This window comes from Mytilus edulis, chromosome 6 (assembly GCF_963676685.1).
Source record: "Mytilus edulis chromosome 6, xbMytEdul2.2, whole genome shotgun sequence".
In the NCBI taxonomy this organism is placed as follows: Eukaryota; Metazoa; Mollusca; class Bivalvia; order Mytilida; family Mytilidae; genus Mytilus; species Mytilus edulis.
In genome coordinates, this window is record NC_092349.1 from 82,549,227 (window position 1) to 82,558,696 (window position 9,470).

The window sequence follows — 9,470 nt, forward strand, 5'->3', positions numbered from 1 at the left end:
GAAAAAGTCCAACAGACAAAAAATAGCATACAAAATACAACATAGAAAACTAATGACTAAGCAACAAACACCCCACCAGAAACTGGGGGATATCTCAGGTAGCTCGGAAGGTTAAGCAAATCCTGCCCCACCTCTGATACCCTTCATGTTCCTCATGTAAGTACAAACATGGTATTAAGTAGCCTAAGTAGGTCATATTCAGGGAAAATGAAAAGGTATTGTATTTACGACATTTGGAAGATATCTGCTATCATCATATGTGAGACGGGTATTCCATCACGGTCAACCAACTCGTGGTATCGTCCAACTTTACCAATTGGAACTCTTGGTTTAATACTGTGGATTCATTTATATCCTTTAGTACCAGTTTTCGTGTTTTGAGGAAAACTTGCATTTTCGTGAATATTTAATGTCTTGGTTAAGCATTTCAGTGTTACATTGTTTCGTTATTTTCCTCTTATAGTTGATGTGTTTACCTCAGTTTTAGTTTGTAACCCGGATTTGTTTTCTCTCAATCGATTTATGACTTTCAAACAGCGGTATACTGCTGTTGCCTTTATTTGGCAATAGTCTGCTAAAATTCCTGAAGAAAATTTGCAATTCTTTGAATATTGGGATTCGCGGTTCTCTGGTTACCACGAAATTCACGACAATTTGTATCCAACTAATAATAATGAATCTACAGTAGCTACCTTGTGAGCAGCAATCCTCTATCAGGGAAATCATGATAGGAAATATAATCCCTGGAATGTCGTATCAATTGATAAACGGACAAAATCACGTCACTTTCATGTTAATCGCTAGTCAATGAAATGTGTTAAGAGGTTAAGGAACATGTGTCTTATGTACAGGCAGATTTTTCAAAGAAACGCATTTATAAACCAACTATATTCATCCTATCAGTCTAAATAAGTGAGAAACTCACATGAAAAAAAATAGAATCTCATTTTAGCAGTCTTTAAACATGTTAAAGGTAAGGTCAACGAAACTGGAAGAATGATAGACGGAAATTCTTAAAATAAGACATCCAGGTCCTCAGTCTTTTGCATTTACCAACAAGAGTGCGTGCACACGCTGAAATGTCTCGCCTTCTTTACTAATCATTGACATTATGTTGATATTATGTTGATAGTCCTAAATATAAAGCGTTATTACAACTTTAACATTAACTTAACATTAACCAAGAAAACTAAACATTGACCAATACACCATGAAAATGAGGTCAAGGTCAGATAAACCATGCCAGGCAGACAAGTCTTCCATACAACAAATATAGTGACCTATTGCTTATAGTTTAAGAAAAACAGACCAAAAATAAAAAAAAACCTTAACACTGAGCAATGAACCGTGAAAATGAGGTCAGGGTCAAATAAAACATGCGTGACTGACATATAGATGCTGATCATAAAAAATATCACCATACACCAAATATAATTGACCTATTGCATATAGTATAAGAAAAACAGACCAAAACACAAAAACTTAACTATAACCACTGAACCATGAAAATGAGGTCAAGATCAGATGACACCTGCCAGTTGGACATGTAAACCTCACAGTCCTTCCATACACCGAATATACTATACCTATTGCTTATAGTATCTGAGATATAGACTTGACCACCAAAACTTAATCTAGTTCACTGATCCATGAAATGATGTCGAGTTCAAGTGAAAACTGTCTGACATGCATGAGGACCTTGCAAGGTACACACATACCAAATATAGTTATCCTGTTACTTATAATAAGAGAGAATTCAACATTACAAAACTTTTTTTTAAGTAGTCACTGAAATGAGGTCAAGGACATTGGACATGTGACTGACGGAAACTTCGTAACATGAGGCATTTATATACAAAATATGAAGCAACCAGGTATTCCACCTCTTAAAATATAAAAATTTTAAGAAGTTAGCTAAAGCTGTCGCCGCCGGAGCACTATCCACATGTCGAGCTTTCTGTGACAAAAGTCGCAGGCTCGACAAAAATTAATAAATTGAAATTTTATCAAATTTTGGTTTTTATACAAAGTAAATAAACTAGTGTTTAGTTTAAACATATTGTAGCGGCATTAGTCTGCTCTTTTTTCGAAATCTACAAGGGTGTCTTTAACGTGCAAGAGATATGGCTTTCTCTTTACACGGGTCAGCCATTTATCGTCCCCTTCCGACGGACTATCATCGTTTCCTCAAGACCATACTCGCAAATGGTGGGTGTCTTTAACGTGCAAGAGATATGGCTCTCTCTTTACACGGGTCAGCCATTTATCGTCCCCTTCCGACGGACTATCATCGTTTCCTCAAGACCATACTCGCAAATGGTGTCAAGGGAGAGCCTAAAATTCAGTCCCTCAAATTTTCAACCCAGACGGGAATCGAACCAGGAACCTTTGTATTAGTAGTCCGATGCACTAACCACTACACCACGGCTCTGTGGTGTTGTCAACGGTTAACCGGTTAACAGTTTGAACAACCGAATACCGAATACCAAAAACGCTAACCGGTTAACCGGACTTTTTTTTAAATTTTGATAGATTTGATATAAATTTGTAATGAAATCATTAAATAGTGGTAATTAATTTGACAGATCAATTATCTAGTAAATTGATTGCTATTATTAATAAAAAAAAATATACAATTAATTAGAACTTGTCTCTCAGCTCGGGGCAAGATCTTAAGGAAACATAATTAGAATACTAGAACACACCCGTGATATCGCGGGTCCGTGACTGAATTAAAGTATATAACTATGCGCAAGCCTTATTTGAGTATTATTTTTTATCTGATAAAGTCATGCCGATAATAAGATACACAGTTTTCTCTGCTTTCAAATCTTTCTGTTTGAATCCGTCGAACTGGAACTTATCAATTATTGGTAATATTAATTATTTTGATAACAAAAGGTCCTGGAATGGAGTAATTTTTAATCAACAGCATTGTCCTATGTCAGTTATAAATAAAGTTGAATTATTTGATTCACTGTTTTATTTCATGCCCGCTAACAAATTGAAAACGGTTCCTATATATACACCTTAGTTTTAGTCCAGATTTTTAGTATTCGTATTGTTATCTTAGAAAGTCTTACTGATTAAAATACTACAATAGGTAACAATTTGACAATGATTGAATTTAGTAGTGTCAACCCTGTGATTATGATCCGTGTATATAGCATAATCCTAAATACACCGTTTGGTGGTGCACCTGTTAGATGCGGAACGTACAGATAAGGTAATAGATAACAGGTGAATTATACTATTGGTATCGGTATCGGACTCGACCCGGAACTTCTTAATTATTGGCAATATCAATTACGTGGAAAACAAAAGGGCCTGGAGTGGTGTAATTTTTAATCTACACCTTTGTACTATATTAGTTAGGCAGTGGCTATTTGACCGGCACCGGCTAAATAGCAAATTTGCTATTTGACCGGCACCGGCAAAATAGAAAATTTGCTATTTAGCCGGCACTGAATAAAATTGTTCATTGATGTGATTAGTCATGTTAGTAGAGAATAAAAAAGCTTAATAATAATTTAAAATCATTTTATCACAATATCAAGCATTAAAATACAGTACAATATAAAATAAAATATTAAAGATGTTCATATAAATAAAATATTAAAGATGTTCATATAAATAAAATATTAAAGATGTTCATATAAATAAAATATTAAAGATGTTCATATAAATAAAATATTAAAGATGAACATCTTTAATATTTTATTTTTAATTGTTCATATATAAATAAATAATTTATAACTTAATAATATTAATTAAAAGCATGAAAACACCATCAAAAGATCAAAGAACTAGCTGCAAACTGCAGTTCAACCAAGGAGCTCTGGTTAGTCTTTAAGACCAACTTAAACCAGAGTGTGGCAAATCACACCCCGCACAAAACTGCAAAACAACCTTGGTTCACACCATCAGTACGCAAACTAATAAAACGCCGTGACAGATTGTACAAAAAACATAAAAAGTCAGCTGATCTTACAATAACATCCAAACTTAAAGAAACAAAGAGAATGGTACAAACATATTGAAACTGCAATGAGAACATCGTAACACCTAAGGAGGAAAACAACCAATATACATGTAGTAGTATGAAACGATTCTGGACATACATCAAACATCAGAAAACAGAAAGCAATGGAGTTGCACCTTTTCTCAGTGAAGGTATAAGTTACACACACACTCTGTAGACCACGTAACCATTCTAAACAAGCAATTCCAATCTGCCTTTTCCACCAAGGACACATATAAATAATACGAGTTTAAATCCAGATGCAATATGCCAGGTCAAAATCCCTTAGCATGCAGAGGAACTCAACATCACAGAAAATGGTAAACTCAAACTTCTGAAAAAAATAAATTCAAATACAGCAGCTGGACCAGATAATATTAAACCTAAACTACTCAACGAACTGGCCACAGAAATAGCCCCAATCCTACAATCATTTTCAAAACATCAATAGAAACTGGGGATGTACCAAATGACTGGACAAATGCGAACGTAACACCAGTATTCATATAGTACGTAAGTCCAGTATGGGACCCATACTTTAAAACAGAAATAGATTGTCTAGAAATGGTCCAGAGACGAACAGCAAGATATGTGTCCAACAAACACCATAATCACTCAAGTGTCAGCAAAATGAGTGAGCACCTGGAATGGTCATCTCTGCATGGGAAAAAGGCGAAAAGACGATAGACTAATCATGTTCTATGAAATAGAATACAACAAAGTGACTGTAACTACGGAAGGACGTCTCATGCAACCAACACCACTGTCGAGGAACATGCACGACAAAAGTTTCCAAATTCAAGCATCCAGAAGGGATTACAGGAAATACTCATTTTTCCCCGAGAACGATCAGGGATTGAAACGCTCTCCCTCCTGGTGTAGCATCAGCATCGTCAGTCAAGGCCTTTAAAGCCTCGCTGACAAAGCTGAACTAAATTATTAAATTAAGGTGGGTGGGGGAGGGGGTCTGTATGCACACTTAAGTCATTGCATGTGGCCATTATCAGACAGAAGCAGGAGCAGAAGAACACATTAATTTGTATATACATTACTAAATATATCAATTACGTGGAAAACAAAAGGGTCTGGAGTGGTGTAATTTTAATCTACACCTTTGTACTATATTAGTTATATATAAAGCTGAATTCTTTGATTCGTCGTTTTAACGTGATGACGGCTGACAAATTGGACCTCGTAATTTTAGTATTATAGATAGATGTATATGTTTTGTTAACAGTAACTTTAAATCAGTAATACGATTAAGTTTTACGATTTACTTTATTATTTTATTTTTCTTTATATTGTGCTACATCTGAATGTGCAATCTCCGTCGTGCAAGGCTTTGCCATACTTTAAACGAAATGCTAACTAAAAAAAATGGTGAACTGCAAACCTATGTGAATGTAATCAGTGTATACTTGATAGTACGAGTAACAAGCTTTGGCTTAATCATTTCAAATTGAAACACTCCGATTTATTTTCGGAGACAACAAGAGAAAATGAAAGAATCATCAGTTTCTGACACATTAAATTCTACGAGATCAAGAAAGTTTTTTTTTCATTTTCCAATATGAATTTAGTACAAACGCCATAGTTGGTACGGTGTATTTGATTACTAAAAGTCAAACTTCGTCAGGAATCTTCACAAACAAGTCTTATAATACCAAAGAACAATAACTTCAATTCAGCGTATTATAAAAAAGTAAATGTATGACTTGGATGGAAGGTTGTCACATTAACACTCATACCACATCTTCTATATATATGTGTGTAGCGTACTATAGATAAGGCCTTCAAACATCAACATAAACTACCGGTTAACCGGTTAATCGGTCGAACGATTATCCGAGTAACCGGTTAGGCAAAGGCGTGCGATATGACAACACTAAAATAAACTTATCTAAGATACCAGGATTTAATTTCGTATTTACGCCGGACGCGCTTTTCGTCTACAAAAGACTCATCAGTGACGCTCGAATTCGAAAAAGTTGAAAAGGTCAAATAAAGAGCGTTGAGGACCAAAATTCCTAAAAGTTTTGCCAAATACAGCGAATGTAATACATGTATATTCCTGAGACAGAAAAGCCTTAGTATTTCAAAAATTCTAAATTTTTGTCAATAGTTAATTTATAAAGATGACCATAGCAATGATAATTCATGTCAACACAGAAGTGTAAATATCTGCTACAACCTCTCTTTTCAAATTAAGGCCAAATTACGTGTCAAAAGATTTTATTAAGACATTAAAAAGTAATTTACACTGACAAACATCTAGATAGTTTCATGACATAACCAGATGCTCCGCAGGGCGCAGCTTTATACGACCGCAGAGGTCGAACCCTGAACAGTTGGGGCAAGTATGGACACAACATTTAAGCTTGATACAGCTCTGAATTTGGATTGTGATTAAATAGTTGACACAACATAGGTTTCTAACACAAAATGAATGTGGTCTATGATCTTAAACTTAAAAACTTAAAAATTTTACATTGGACATTTACCTATTATGGTCCAATATCCAAAATATAAATACATGGTTAGATTCGGCATATCATAAAACCCCATGAATTCAATATTTGATGAAATCAAATAATGTTCAATTTTAGACCCTTTAGTCAATGTGGACCAATTTGATAACCGGGCCCAAATATTAAAAATTTGTAAGGGTTCCGCGGAACCCAGTGTCTCGCCTACTTTTGCTGTTAATCACACACTCATCAAAAATGATGAAAAAAATAAATAAAATTATTCCTCTCGGTACTATCTTTTGATTGTCAGAAGCTTCTGTCAACGTTTGGTAAAAATCCAGGCTATTTTAAAAATCTTAAAAATGTTTTAAATACTTTAACTGCAGACTGTAATGTTAACTGGAAGAAAAACTAAGTCCATTTATAAGTAAAATACGGGAAAAATGGAATTTTATTTTTACAAAATTTACTTCTGGATACTATCTTCTGATCATAAACAAGCTTCTGGCCAAGTTTCTTACAATTCCAGGATAGTTTAAGAAAGTTATTAAAATTTTAAAAACTTTAACCACAGAGTGAATGTAATGTTACCTGGCAGAAAAAACTAAGTCCATTTATAAGTAAAATACGGAAAAAATGGAATTTTATTTTTACAAAATTTACTTCTGGATACTATCTCCTGATCATAAACAAGCTTCTGGCCAAGTTTTGTACATTTCCAGGATTGTTTAAGAAAGTTTTTAAAATTTCAAAAACTTTAACCACAGAGTGGATGCCGCCGCCGACGGAATGTAGGATCTCTATGTCTCGCTTTTTCGACTAAAGTCGAAGGCTCGACAAAAATCTAAATACATGGTTAGATTCAGCATATTGAAGAACCCCATATATTCAAATTTTGTTGAAATCAAACAAAGTTTAATTTTTGACCCTTTGGGCTTTAATGTAGACCAATTTGAAAACGGGACAATACTGTGCAATTGAATATTTCTGCTATTGCGCAAAACTTTGCAATTCAAAATTTCTTGCTATTGCGCAATATTGTGTAATTAGATATTTCTTGCTATTGCGCAATACCGTTCAATTGAAGATTTCTTGCTATTGCACAATACTGTGCAATTGAAGATTTCTTGCTATTGCGCAATTGAAAATTTCTTGCTATTGCACATAACTGTGCAATTGAAGATTTCTTGCTATTGCACATAACTGTGCAATTGAAGATTTCTTGCTATTGCACAATACTTAATATAATATTTTGGACCCCGATTTGGACCAACTTGAAAACTGGGCCCATAATCAAAAATCTAAGTACATGTTTAGATTCAGCATATCAAAGAACCCCAAGAATTCAATTTTTGTTAAAATCAAGCTAAGTTTAATTTTGGACCCTTTGGACCTTAATATAGACCAATTTAAAAACAGGACCAACAAGAATGTGTCCTCAGTACACGAATGCCCCACTCGCACTTTCATTTTCTATGTTCAGTGGACCGTGACATTGGGATAAAAACTCTAATTTGGCATTAAAATTAGAAAGATCATATCATAGGAAACATGTGTACTAAGTTTGAAGTTGATTGAACTTCAACTTCATCAAAAACTACCTTGACCAAAAACTTTAACTTGAAGCGGGACAGACGGACGAACGGACAGACAGTCGGACGAACGAAAGGACGCACAGACCAGAAAACATAATGCCCCTCTACTATCGTAGGTGGGGCATAAAAATTAAGAATCTGAATACATGGTTAGATTTGGCATATCAAAGAACCCCAATAATTCATTTTTTTATGAAATCATTTGGACCCTTTTGGCCCCTAATTTGTTGGGACCAAAACTCCTAAAATCGACCCCAACCTTCCTTTTGTGGTCATAGACCTTATGTTAAAATTTCATAGATTTCTGTTTACTTATACTAAAGTTATTGAGGGAAAACCCAGAAAAATGCTTATTTGGGCCCTTTGTGGCCCCTTATTCCTAAACTGTTGGGAGGGAAACACTTTTATGGTCATAAACCTTGTATTTAAATTTCATGGATTTTTATTTACTTTTACTTAAGTTAGAGCGCGAAAACCAAATGTCTTCGGACGACGATGACGCCAATGTGATACCAATATACGACCAAAAAATTTTTAATTTTTGCAGTCGTATAAAAACAACTCTGAATTCTGCAGTAATAACATGACTCAGTTTTGCAGGGGCAAGACAGATGTCCTCATGATTTAAACAGTGATTTGCTTTTATAATATGAGAAACATTAACATATTTTGTTTTTGACTGGGTTTTTCATATCATTTGATAACTTTACCTTCTATGTCTATAATTTCAAAAGGAAGTGTATTGTGTAAGGAAATTGAATGTCATGATAATCCCTCAACTATTGAATATAAATTGTTTATCAAAAAAGTAAACTAGGGGGAATATCAGTACACATCAACAACCTACCACTAATAATAAATAAACATGCAAACAAAGTCAAACAGTGAACCAAACACGGTCAAGAAAACTGGACTTGGTATACCAACAAAACGGGGTTTGGTTAAACCCCATATCTAACCTAACGTGTTAAAACACGCAAACTATTTAAGGTTTTACTTATCTAGAGCATAGTTTAACCATCCTGTATATAGTTATTTCATTTTTTTATGATTTTCATAATATTCTTTACACTTGAATTGAAATAAAGTCCTACTCAATTTTTTTTAATTTCAATCATGGAATGAGTGCAAGTTACACTTGGCTTATCTTACTCAGACTTATAAGAGTTTGGGAAAGTGGTTTCTTTTTTTCTGATGAAAATTGGGCATTGTATAAGGGAAACTCCTAAAACATGAAAGGATATTTTACAGATTTGTATTTAATGACCAATAAATGAAAGACTTTTTTAAAGATTATGACATTCTTACTTCGTTCTTTATTTTATTTTTTCAATTATTTTTTGTTGGATCATCAGTGATGAGTCTTCTGTAGAGGAAATATGTGCA